Here is a 14,406-nt window from a genome sequence, read left to right on the forward strand (position 1 = left end):
AAAGCAGAGGTCTTTGGGCTACTTGGGGCCCTACCCCCCTTTAATCCTATCTGCCAAATAGCTCATTACAAATGGCTTAAGGTTGATAGAAGAACTTTATCTGTTTCCTATCTATGGCACAAAAACTGCTATAAATCCTGTTGTAAGATGGACTCCTTCCAGCAGGAGAACAGAAACTCAGCTATTTCTCTCTGGATACCTGCCTCCTTGAGGACTTCCTGTGCAGAAGTTGTAGCGATCACTGGATGATTGGTAGCTCCACGTGGACAGCTCATCACTGCAGAGTGATAGGTTGCTGGCACAAAATGTCTTTTGAATAGTCTTTTTATCTGACTGATGGTGAATAAAACCAACACTTGGATTTTTGAGAACAATAAATAAATATATAGGGACTGTTAATGTGCAGCTCCAAGTGTCTGCTGTTAGAGCAATGCCCAACACTCTGCCTTGGAAAGGAGCGAGGTTAGACCTTTTGTGACAAAATTACTTTGTTGGTATCTTCCTACAGGAAAAGTGAACCAGCCTCTTCTGCTGACAAGCTGTTTGCAGCGCAACATCTGTGTACAACCCCTACTCTGCTGGGAGGCTTGGAGCTGGCCAGCACAAACAGTGATCAAAGCAGGGCCCCATAGGAAAGGGTTGTGCTGGGGCATGAAGTGGACACAGTGATCTCTTGCAGATTTCTCTTTACTTTTGTTGAAAAGCTTCCTGCAGATTGTTTTAAGGCTGACATAGGCCATGCATGTTAAGGCGAGAGGAGTGAGAGTACGATGATGATGTTCACTAACAGAGAATTCAAGCAGTCAAAACTGTGAATTTACTGTAGTCACACAGGTCACCCTGACGTGCGTTTGGGTTCAGTGTATTTTCTTGTGAACTCATGGTTGAACACTACTCATACTGCAGCTGTCACTCTGTGGAACAGCTTCCAAATATTTGAAGGTAGAGTATGTTCTATATTGCCATGCCCATCTATCTGCACCTTTCACTCTGAATTCCTTATGTAAAGCTATTGGCTTGCAACCTTTTGCAGCTACAAACAGTACAAGCAAGCAATAGGTAAATTATTCCCTGCCCCAGAGAAAGTTAGTGTCTTTAAAGCTCTGCATTAAGATTGATATTATTTCTTCTTTTTTTTTTTTTTTTTGAAGTAACTGATACATAAACAGGCCTTTTTGGTTTGGGTGTTTGACAGAACAGATCTGATTACTGTATCAAATTACTTTTTGACAGAACAGATCAAATATCTGATTACCATATCATGTTATTTTTATAGCTGATTAATTCACTTCACTGAGAAGTGATAGAAAACAGGATGGTTTAATGCATAGAGACTCTGCTGCCATCTTGCCTCCCTATTATGGCAGAATAAATATGGCATTTTTTGTCTGTAAAACTGTACCTTCCAATTTAATAACACACTATTTCATATGCTATTATTCCTTTTGGTGGTACAACCAAAAATTCTAACCAAGCCTTATTGGTTAAGCTTTCTATGCTCTTCATCCAATTCAATCTTTCAAAAATCTTTGATAACATCTAATTTCTAAAGCAGCTGTTGCACATCCAGCAACCACCTCCAGATCTCCCATCACCATTTCAGGCATGCTAAGCTCTTGTTCATTATCACGGTGACCACATTCCTATTCTTAGTAAAGTTTATTTTTTGCAGCATAGCAGCATACTCTGCTGTGGCAGCAATCCACTTACTAATTTACAACTCCACCCACTAAATGCTGCTGTGAATTATAAACTACCAAAGCAAACCATGTATTTTTAACAGCCTCAATTTTACCATCACGCCTGCTTATAAAAGTCGAAGATGTTTTTGAAGTGCAAAAACGCGAAGTTGGCATTTCAGACTATTCTCAGACCATTGGCTGTTCTTCCACAGTGAGGCTTTTTCCTCCTATCCCCACTTGAGAAGGTCAGTACGCTAACGTGTTGCAAAACGCATATTGTTCCATGTCAGCATTTCATTATTTTCTAGAGGAAAAATACCTTAAGAAATCTGAAGAAAGGCCCTCAAGCTAGAAACTTTAAAATCTTTGTGCGAATCCTTTGCCGGAGCACAGGCAAACTTTCCTGATTCTATCCTGGGCTCTATTTCCATTTTGTTTCTGAACTTCTTACTATGCAGTAGGTATTAGGTGCTGTGTTTTATGAATCACATAAAATGTGGTAAGGACATGAAGAGCTGTTCACTTGCAACTGTTTAGTTAGTTTTGAATTTGGTTGTGTACTAACAGAGAGGATGTTTGAACTTCGGTGGAATCTGCTGTAGCAAATTTTGTGCAGCCTGGTAATTGTTTATGGGGCATGAGGCACACCAGTAGCCCCTCTGACATAGAAGCTAACCTTTTTTTTCTTACAGATTAGTTTGTAATGACAAACCATATACTTCATGGTTTATCATAATTTGATATCCAAGATGATGATATAATTAAAGCATAAAATCCATCTCATGTTGGCAGTACCCTATCAAAGCTGTAAAGTATATTAAGTCCTCATTATTGCAGTCATATTTTCTTAAAAGTTTTGAGGCTGTGTAATTGCTTAAAAAACGGCAAGTACAGAAAGCATGTCACATTAGGGTTTAAATAGCCTGTTTTTCCTCTACTTTTGGTACTCATTGCCTATCCACAATGTAGACTGCTCTAACTTTGTGAAACAGTGAAATGACTGACAATATCGACTGACAAATAGAGTCGTAATAAAATTTCAGAACCAGCTCAGCTAGGCTAAAGTGTCAAATCTTTCTCTAGAATATGCTTGAAAAACAAAGCAATACTACTGGGAAAGTTTGTTTGTAGGCCTGGTTGAGGACTGTTAGAGGCAGGCAAAGTGGTCGAGGATTAATGATTTTTCTTTTCTCCAGTGGCTTTTGCCTCCACCTTTTTATGAAACCACAGAGCTTGAGTATGCAAAAGCATCCTTGCTTTGTAAAGCAAGGAGCTGGCTCTGAAACAAGTTTGGCAGGATCAGGAGATCCTGGAATTAGAACTCTCTAGGTGGCAGCCTGGCACTAGAGAGCTGACAGAAACAATCAAGAAAGAGAGGATTGTCTTTAAGTATTATAAAATTGCTTTTATCTTGATTGAAATGAAAGCTGAATGATATGGTTCATCTTGCAATAATTTTAATCCCAGCTATGTTAAACAATCAAACAGTTTCATTCCATTTAAAATAGTTTTCCTACCCTTGTTAAATCTTGTTTTACTAAGATTATGGTTTAGGAGAAATTTTACACAGTTATTTCTGAAGAGATAGAATCCTACAGTTTCTCTACAGAGAAAAAAAAAACAGAAGTTTGAATTCTAAAAATGGAGAGTTCAAATATTGCTCTGACATCTGATGACATTCCAAACTTCGGTAATTTGACGCAATTATGCTCAAGCACTTATCTATTCTGTCAGGCATGTACATGTATGACTTGGAAAATGACATTTAAATTCTTCTTTGCATACTTGTATTTCATGGGAGTTTTCCTGAGCCAGAAGCATTCAGAGATGGTAGCCCTGCTGATTTTATTTTCATTGTGCACATATAATAATGGAGGGGAAATGTGGTTGTCTTCTAATGACATGTTTCTAGTAGGCCCATCATCCCAAGATCTGAAATAAATCCCAGAGACAGAAATGAAAACTTCATGCTGTTGTTTTGCAGAAGACATCATTTGCATCATACTAGGTATTTGTTGATAGCACTCTTGGCGTTGTTTCCCTACTGAATTTTGCATGCTTCAGCGATGCTTACATTCTGGATGCTGTTCAGGGAACTGGGAACAGTGGTACAAAGTGCAGTTCCTGTGTTTTGGTAAAATACTGCTTGCTGCAATTCAGCTCTTCTGGCTTCCTTTAGCAAGCCAGCATCTGGAAATGGGATAGATTTATGATTTTTGTACAGGTCTTGTTTCTTTCTAGCACTCCAATCATTTCACTGTTCTTGGCATCATACTCAGGGCTGAATGGTAGACATCAAAAATCCCTGTTCCCTTCTGTCTTCTCACTATATTTAATAATCTAAAATTCTGTGTTAAAACAGGAACTTTTCTCTAGCCTGTTTGGCCTCCTTTTCAGCATCACATAACAGAAACATAGCGGCCCACCCTGTGAAGGTGGGTTTTGTGAAGATACTTTATTTTAAAACAAAGTGCAAAACCTTCAAGTATCCACGCACCCAATTTTTCACGAGCCCTCAAAGCATCCATACTGTCTGTGTCTTTTGTCATATGCGCACTCCTTGATCTAATCACAGCAGTTTCTAGAGGACACCTTGCTTCTCTTTTCTTTGAGCTACAGTAAAGCTGTTTAAACTTTTTTTTTTCTTCTGAGAGAAACAACAACAAAAAATGTATAATTTTCTAGAACCTACAGAGGAAATTTGCTTTACATCCTGTTATTTACATTAGTTGTGCAGGTTTCAGAAACTGTGGATGATGTACTTCCCAGAGCTTATACGATTCTACAGTAAAGACTGTTTTGAAAAGCCATTTCCACCCCCCTCCCTCCCGGCGCATTTCAGTGACAACAGTAATTTGGCCAATTAAGTGCTGGAAACAAGAAAATCATGCCCAAAAGACCTCAGTGTGAACTCAAAAATTGTCCTCTGTGGCTAATTATTTCTGTTTGCCTCTAGCACAAGCAGCCCAAACCCTAAAGCAAGACAATAGCAGAAACTGCTCTCCCTGATTCATTTTCTATTAATCTCCTTACTTATTCAGGATCATCCTAAATTTTTTGTTTGCTTTTTGGCTACCACTTTTAAAGTGTTACAGTTATTAGTCTCATATAGGGAAAAAGCATATTTTTCTTGTAACTATTACTTCTTGGGTAACTATTGCTTTATAATAGTGAACCTTGTATTGCACGTCAGGCTTCACTTCCTAAGCATGAAAAGATTCATCTGAGAGCTGTGCGCTTGGATGAAGTATTAAGAGGTTTGTACAAGGTTGCCACATTTGATTCCAGATTTTGGTGATTTAACTTTGGTCAGGGATGATGCAAATGGAGTACTTCCAGCAAGAGATCATAGCGAAGGCTCATACACACTTGCAAATTTGTGTGAAAGAGCATATGGATTACAGAAACCCTTCCAAGGTGAATGGGGGATGGACAGTTTTAGGGACAATGTCTCAATGTCTGACTATGCAATCAAGTTGCTCTTAGAATGAGATTATTTCTTTGATGACAGATGAAGCCTCTGATGGGGCATATGATACGTGATCAGGCTTCCTGAATTATCTTACTGCTGTATGTATTTGATTAACCATTCAGAAGCTCACGTTCTTGAATGTAAAAATTTGGAATTAATTATGCTTGTTTAACATTTATCACACTGGAACAGATTAACCATCCTTTGAAGTATATTGTTTCCATACCAATATATTACTCAAGATTAACAGAGTTATCAAAATGTTATTAACAAAAAATCCATAGGCTATGAAAAAAGGCTTTCTGGGTGTGTGACAGTCTTGGAGATTTCCTTAAAATCGATGAACTGCTCTGTTTATTTTGATTCTAGAATGGCTTTTGATGGTATTCTGTTTGCTACTTGAATGTGCTCCTAATCATTGCTAGCACAGAGCATGTCTCCAGGTGCACAGCGATGAAGGAACATATGGAGATTCAGTCCTACGTTTGTACGAGAAACATGCAAATGTTCAACACGCAGGTTTACAATGGATTTTGTGAGCAAAGTGAGAGTGCGAATGTTTGTGGCTGCAGCAATTGTGCCCTCATTTCAAAATATATTCCCTTTTGTCTGGTGTAGCCCTTATTCCTAGTTAAAATGAAATAATACTCTCATACAGAAATATCTTAGAACTGCTTGGGTTTGTTCTTCTTCCCCTCCCTTCCTTCTTTAAAAATAAAATTTGCATACAATTTCCTGGGGAAAGAACCTCACAAATTTGTGAGCTTCATTATCTCTACTTGGAAGCTGTACACAGCTTTTTCCATACAACTTCAGTCATGCTTTTGTTCTTAGTTGAGAAGAAACAACGGTCACTGTCCCTGGGGGTGTTTAAGGAAAGGTTGGACGTGGTGCTCAGGGACATAGTTTAGTGGGTGATACTGGTGGTAGGGGGATGTTTGAAGCAGGTCATCTTGGAGGTCTTTTCCAGCCTTTATGATTCAATTAAAGGCAAAAAACAACAGCAACAACAACAAAAAAAGTTTTAATTCAGACAATGTGTTACATTACATTGAGCAACTCCTGTTCTTACACTTAGCATCTACCTAATACATTATTTGCTATTCTAGATCTAATAGTACTTGTTAGAGTCAACAGCTGTGGTTTTATTAAAAATCTATAGGAATTTCTCCAGTGACAAGAACAAGGCCGGGACCTTGTCACAGACTTTCCTACTCGGTGTACATGAAGTAAATGTCTATTCAGAACTATAGAGAACTGTGGACTGTTTCAACCTGGCCATAAACAAGTACGGTACTATTTTAGGTGGTGATCCTGTTCCAGGTCCTTAGCTTGCCCACTTGAAAATATCTCTATTAAGTGCTCGGAGTCTAGCCTATAGGAGAAAAATAACTTCCACACAATTGACCACTTAAATCTGTCAAATGTGAGAAATTATTTTACACAACATATTTTAACTTTTGAATTTGGCAATTTCAGTGACATATTGCACCACGAATCATGTTTCTTAAATACGTCCGTAATGATGTAAAATTCATAGCATAACGCACCTGGTAACCACCTGACAGTGTCAAGGCATTTGATTTTACTTTTAGACCTCTTATTCCACTGTGTAAAACTTAGCATTACCATCATCTTATTTAATGTGCATATGCACTGGCAAATACAAAATTTATATTTTGAACTGCACACCTGTTTGTGGGTGACTATTGACTGACCATATTTTTGAGATTAGAAACAACAGACTTCGTGTGCATATGAACGCCTCTCAGAAGAACATATTGCTGACAGCTGCTTTATTCACTAGGTACTAAAACATTAGAAGAAGCTATATTTAGATTCCTTTAGATACATATTCAGGGGTTTTGTAATTCTTAGTGTAACCTTAATCTGCAAAATGAAATGATAACTTGGGGTTGACTTTTTGGAGCATCTCCTCAAGAAAGAATGTAGAATAGCCTTTCAATTTTACTGATCTTGTTAACTAAAACCTTCTTAATTAACACATCGATCATATAAAAGAACAGAGATAATGATTGAGCTTGGTAAAATTAGATGAAAATTTAATTTGCACATTGAACAGTAAAACTTTACATATAGCACTAAAGGAATTCCAGACTCAGTGAATGCCCTGGTAGAAATTACTTATGTGTTGTTCTACCTTATTTTTCCAGAATACTCACTGTACATTGGTCTTTGCTCATTTGCCTCAATTTGCTTTGAAAAGTTCTCTTTCTCCAGTAGCACTTACCATCTTCATCAAGAGCTATAAAGTTTATGGAACTACCTACGGAATGTAGTACCTCCTAACATTAATCTGGAGTTAAATAGTTTCCGGCTTTTGTAAACTCCAGTTCAACTCATCCTAGAATAACAAATCACTTTAAACAGACAATTTCCTTCTCTTATTTACAGCTGACCTCTGGTGAGTTGCTGCAGCTAACTATTTGGGCAGTTAGCAACCTGTATATGCATGTACATCTGTCAGATTTTTATTTAATCTTAACATTATTGTGTTTAAACAATGTTCACACTCAAATTTAGTGTTGTATTTAAGACTTGCTAAGTTCAAATTGCCTGCCTCTAGTTTGATGTTTCAGAGCCCAACAGTTTTTGAATTATTCCAACAAGTCTTAAGGTAAATATTTTGGGAAACAGATGTTATATGGGGAAATATTTTTACCATTATTAATTTTATTGTTTATAGAGAGATTTTGTTCAGAGTGACGCTGTCCCAACCCCATGGGAAAGCACAGTAAAGCTCAGATTCTACACTGGCTTACAACTGGAGCACTAAAAGAGAGAGCATGATCAGATCATTTCCATTGTGTTTAATTTCCATAGTCCGTATAACAGAAATTGTGGGGAGAAAAAAGTTAAGGGACTGCCAAATCCATTGCTGATCTGTGTAAAACTGGGAGCTATCTTTAAAATGTACCATTAGTCATTCAAAATTAGAAATACAGTTGGAAAGTACAGCTGAAAGACTGGGAAAGAAACTCTAAATCTGCCTCTTCCAGGGTCGTTGTTCTTAGGGAAATGCTAACGTGCAGAGTCATTTTAGATGTGGTAATAGCATATGTTCATAGTAGGAATAATGAAAAAAAAAAAAAAAACAAACTTTGCCATTGACATATGACAGCAAAATACCTCAGAAAGGAAATTGATTCAGTTTTAGGAAAGCATTTATTATGTCTTCAGTCTGCATACTTTTCATTTTTCTGTGCAATGTAAGGGTTTACAACATGGTAATACTGAGAATATTATATTTTGGTGGCTTATGCAGGAATATTCTTAGTAGTACGGCAGTAGTACTAGCACTGGAAATGGGAAAGGAAAATAAATGAAGCATGGCATTATTTCCCTTTTATCTGTATGAACTCTCATATCAGTTTGATTCTGTTCAAATGGCTAAATAGTTGCTCTCCTGTGGGTATCGTGATAAAATTCCCTAGGCTGCTGTATCATAGTATCCAATGAAATGAACTACAGTACCAAACTATCCGTAGTTTGTGATAATAGTGTAGACTATTAGACTTGTAGACTTCCTTTACCCATCATATGCAGTTACATGTACTTACATATGTATGTCCAGAGACCATTCACATTTCACAACACAAAATAAGGAAGTATTGATGTGAAAAAAATCCTCCCAATAAGTCCAGAAAATACAAATGTATTAAGCAGTACTTAGAGAAGTTGTAGGCTCTCCATTTATGATTATTATTGAAAACAAGTGCTCACACGAGAGCATGTCATAATCTTAAAAGCTTCTACATGTTCCCCGATCCCAGCCTCACAGGTGTTTGCAGCAGTGCTTGTTACTGACTGCTGTGCAGGGGCTGCACGGGCTTTGCCACGCCCAGCATGACTGGGAATGCACAGAAGCAGAATTTCAGGAACCTGTGAAACTTCAGTGTCAAAAGGTGAGGGACATGGACACTGCCAGCATCCGCAGGGCCAGGTGGCACCTGGGCAGAGGTTGTCAGGCCTGAAATCTAGTCCAAGTTTCTGAACTTTGTCTCAACAGCTGTCTGCAGCCCCTGACATACTATATGGGCAGAGAGCTTGTGCATGACAATGTCAGCCAGCAAAGGCAAGGGCCATTCTGGGAGGGTGGTAAGTGCAAGAAGCAGCATTTGCTCAGCAGTTGAAATAGTGATGCCTGATAAAGATGTTTGTGTTCACGTATGCATTTTAATACTTTATTTTTAACATAACAGCATGTACTGTATAATTCCATGTATGGATTTTCTATTTTACAGTAATTTTAATACAACCAAGAGGGTCATGCTGCTGGCAGTGTGTGAGAAAAACATTGTATGCTCTTCCTCTGATAGGGCTTTGCTATAGGGAGTGATTTGGGGCATCTGTTACTGCAGGGCAAGGAAGTTAAAGGAAGTAGGAGAGGGTGCTCAGCAGTGTGCGACCGGCCTCCATGCTTTTCCAAACTGAGCCCTGAATTCAGTGTGCTGTCCCATGGATGTGTTTTCCTTTGAAAGCTACAGGAGTGTGTCTCAGAAACATAAGGGTCAAATTAGCTTTCTTTTTCTCTTTCTAGTGGGTAACACCACAAGAGAAAATAAATGTGATCAAACCATATCGAATGGGAACAATTAAATACATTCAGCTTATTAATCACAAAGAGAGATTCCAACATTAGGGGCCATCTCAGCATTGTGTTGTTTGTTTTTTTTTTCTCTCTCTGCAGAGACAAAGTGAAGCAGATCCTAAGTCAGAGGGAAGAAAAAAAAAAACACTGAAAGAGGAGCCTGAAGTACTGGGAGAATTTTCTGCAAGTCTGAGTTGCGTTAGAGCAGGCAAATGCCTGTAATCACATTTGTTCAACTTTTCTCAACACGAGAAGTTCTTAGAACATGTGACCAGGAGTTAATTAGAGGAGAAATATGGTGACTAGAGACCTAAAACCTGAAATAGACCCGGAGGCAGTCCAACTGGTGGAGCAGCAGGCCCTGGGCAGTGAGAGCTGCTCGCATCTGGCTGTTCTGGAGCCCTGCTGAGTGCATGCTGCCTTGTGTCCTGTCAGCTTCTGCAGAGGTGTTTGCCTGGAAATGTGGTCTGGCATGGGCTCCTGCTGCTCAGAGCCTTCGTTGCCTGCCCATCAGGCCGAACAGACAAGTAGGTCCCTGACTGGAAACAGGCCCTGGCGCCCATGCTTAGGCCATGTTCTGGGTGCAGGTCCTCGAGCACCACAGGGCCGTGGGGAGGTGATGACATGTAGGCTGCGACTGGCAGGCCTGCAGCCAAACTGGGCACCTGTTCCTGGCCTACAGGGAAAATTGTTTCCCTCTAATCTCCACCATAAAATCATGTCTCAAGTTAAGTGGTCAAAATGCAGCCTTTACTGATCTAGCTCTCCAGCTGTGAACAACCTCTCTCTAAACTAGAGCCACATCCGTGGTCCTTTGGAAACCAGTGTTGGGAACAGTATGCGATGCACAATGTCACCAGTGTTGTGCTTCTTATTTTGTTTCTAGCACCTCACAGTAAATTGTTGATTCTTATTCCCAGAGGCAGTAATGATGCTCCTACATTAGCCTCAACTTTTCTGTGATTATGTATGATTACCATACTTGCAGTTTTTATTCATGGATGGGCTTTTCCAGAACTTATAACCAGTAACTATATCTGAGTGAATTGTAGATACTTAATCCAGTGGTTACAACCAATTTCTGCCAGTGTTAGCTTTGAACTTCTGTCAGTCTATAAAACATAATGAAGCATTTGTGATCTCATTCTGGTGGGGAAAAATTCCAGATCAAAAGAAGTTCTTTTAAGCTTCCTTCATTTTATTATCTACAGTTTTATTTCTAAAGGCTGTTATGATCCACCAGATGAAAATGCTTAATTAACAGCTAGTAAGCTACATTGATTCCGTTAAAGAACTTACTTCAAAAATGCCAGATGAATTATGCTTACAGCTAAATTAGCATTCTTGATCTATTTTTGGTGAAGATCCTTTAAAAATATACATACAATTGCAACAGGGAGCTTAAACCAGGCAACAATTGCTCCCTGTGTGCCAAGGAGTGGGAGGTGAAGACGGACCAGGGCTACTCCAGTATAGCCACAGCCACACTTAGGTGGGACCTCTCCCATGTTTCAGCCCACAGGGATCCTCCCACAGATCCCCACAGACTGAAATTCAGTACTAAAGTTTTTTAAAACAAACAAAATGGAAATAGAGTCACAGAAATATGCTTTCCTCAGAGCTGTGTTGTTTCAGGTTGCATGCCCTGTAACAAGGGCTAGATTCACAGAAGTGGTAAGGCTGAGGTTACAGCAAACCTGAAATATGAGCAAAATAAGCATAAACCTAACACCCAGGGACAATTGCCATTGTATATATTCTTTTACCACTAAACAATGAAAAGAGACCATACTGTCGTGGTTTAACCCGGCTGGTAGCTAAACACCACGCAGCCGTTCGCTCCCCCTCCCCCTCCCTCTCTGGGACGGGGGAGAGAAATGGAAAGTGAAGCCCGTGAGTTGAGATAAAGACAGTTTAATAAGACAGGAAAATAACAACAACAACAACAATAATAATAATAAATGGTGATAATAGGAAAATAATAATAATATGTACAAATAAGTGATGCACAATGCAATTGCTCACCACCCACTGACCGATGCCCAGCCTAACCCCGAGCAGTCCGGCCCCCTCCCCCAGCTAGCCACCCCTATATATTGTTTAGCATGACGTCAGATGGTATGGAATACCCCTTTGGCTAGTTTGGGTCACCTGTCCTGGGTCTGTCCCCTCCCAGCTCTTACTGCACCCCCAGCCTGCCTGTTGGCAGGACAGAGCGAAAGGCTGAGATGTCCTTGGCTTGGTATAAGCACTGCTCTGCAACAATTAAAACATTGGGGTGTTATCAGCACTCTTCTCATCCCAAGCCAAAACAAAGCATTCCACCAGTTACTAGGAAGAAAATTCTGTTCTAACTGAAACCAGGACAATACAAAGCACTTTGAGATCGACTTTTTTCTTGTTTTTATCTTTTGTTTTTCACTTTTGTTTTGACCCAAGCCTACCAATGCATTTCATTTTTTATTAGCTCACAAGCATTGCTCTCAAGAACAATAGGAAGAAAAAAAATATTTCTTTTACAACAAAGCAAAGTCCTTCACTGTCTGGAAAAGCAAAAACTCTGGACAATGTCAGTACAAACATCTATTTCTTTCCTGAATGAGAATGATACAGAGGAAGCATGCTCTGCATAACGATACTGATGTATAAATAGCAATGATAAGTTCAGCAGAAATGTAAGTGGAGAAAACAAACCAAACATTTTAAGTCTGGCAATTACAAATTCAATTTCTTTGCTTGATGGATGAAAGACCACCATTAGATGCAGTGGGAAGAGTAGGAGCTTTATTTGTCTTTTTGCCCTTGTGATTCTGCTGCAGCAATAGGCTGTGGCTGAGACATCCTCCTGAGCCTGTGAAGGTGGAAGAGGCAGTAATTTGGCTGCTCTTGGCACACCTAACAGCGGGGTTTGACCTTGAACACGAGCACCATCAGGAGGGATGGACATGAGCAAGCAGGGATGGAGGTGAAACACCTCCAGAGTGGTTAGGGGGGAAAATGCTGGAACAAAAGATGCAACAAAAAAGAAATCCTAGCTTTGTATTTGCCTGGACCAGGGTAGACAGAAGGGGGCATGGCTGCCTCCCTCTGCCACCTCCCCCTTTTCTGTATGTGATTAAAAAAATCCTACTGAATTGTTACTAAAATTTCAACTAATGTAAAACCTAGTACTCGTTCAGTTCCCTTAGTTATTTGTGCTGCATGAATGCTGCTTGGTACCACAATAACTGACAGGAAGGGCTGGAGAAATACACTCCTGCCAGTAAAGGAAAAGCCTCTCCTTTTCTGAAACAAGAAGGTTTCTGAAGTATTTGCTGTACAGGACTGGAATCTCATTCAGAAATGGAGCAAAAGCAGTTCCTTAAAAATTTGACATCTCAGCCATTTCAGATCTTCTCTTCCTTATGCCTTTGTAGCTTCTGCTTGTATTTTACATTGTTAATGCTGAAATATCAACACTTGGTCCCTTCAGAGGGGATAGAAGAAATGTACAAATACTTCTGTGGTGGCTGGCAACTTTGGCCCTTTGCTTCAGACGATTTATGCTCATTAATTTACTATTGCTGCAACCTCAGTATGATTAATAACAAGATTTGCTTCTTTCTGTTAAAAGACTCACTCCAGAGCATCCTGGGCTACTAAGAACTGGAAATGACCTCCGAATGAAGTTTCCTCCAGGGATGAATAAAGAAGGTCATCAGAAAACCAAATCAATGTTCCGTATTACATGTGTACTCCGTTCTGTCAGAGCGGGTTTCAGTAAATCAGGCTCATCAACTGCACCTTTGTTTGCTGCCAGAGACCAGATAAAAAAATTGAAGGAACATGTTATTACCTATTGCCATAGAAAGAAAATGAAGGGGTATGTTATGGGGGAGAGTTACTGTTATATGGAAAGTTCCTCATGCTCCACATCTAATAGAAAATGGTTTGCTTGGAGAACTGTAAATAAGAGAACACATGGCACAAATTATAGCATAAGTGCTAAACAAATCTTAAACTGTAACCATCCTCTTGAGTTAGGCGTTCTTTTAGCCATCTTCTGTCTTTGGCATAAGCTGAGGGCTCCAGCAAATATTATTTTACTAAAAGAGTTTATTTTATTTGGAAGTTTGATGCAAGAAAAGCAATTCCATCGCTGCGAGAGGCTGCTGAGCAGTGGTACTACCTGCACGCCCCCACACATAGGGAGGCAGAGAGCATGGCCTCCGTCCTGGGTCCTGCAAGGCTTTGAGAAAAGGGCTGGTTGTGTGACAGGAAATGCCTCGGTTCCTGCTCTGTGAAAATAGTCAGAAGGAGCTTTTCTTCAAGAGGGAGCTGTGTTTGTGAGTCAAATACAAGTTTCTGTGGACATGCATTATACTAGAGGAAGTTTCTCAAATCTTTTAAGCTGTTGCCAATTAACTGCAAATCTTACACATGATATATCTTGAGTTCCCACCTGGACTCAGTCAAATGAAGGAACTCTGATAATGTTTCTGGAGTACTTTTGATTAACTAAGTGCATTTTACAGTAAGCAGGGTTGTTACCTGCTCTGTGCTTTATATCTAATCACATGAGACTTTCAGCAAAAGCATCATTAAAATTTACTAAGCTCAGGGAAAATTTTTCCAAGGAAATTTTGGTGAACATTCAGTAT

This window comes from Aythya ferina (genome assembly GCF_964211825.1).
Source record: "Aythya ferina genome assembly, chromosome: 8".
Lineage (NCBI taxonomy): Eukaryota > Metazoa > Chordata > Aves > Anseriformes > Anatidae > Aythya > Aythya ferina.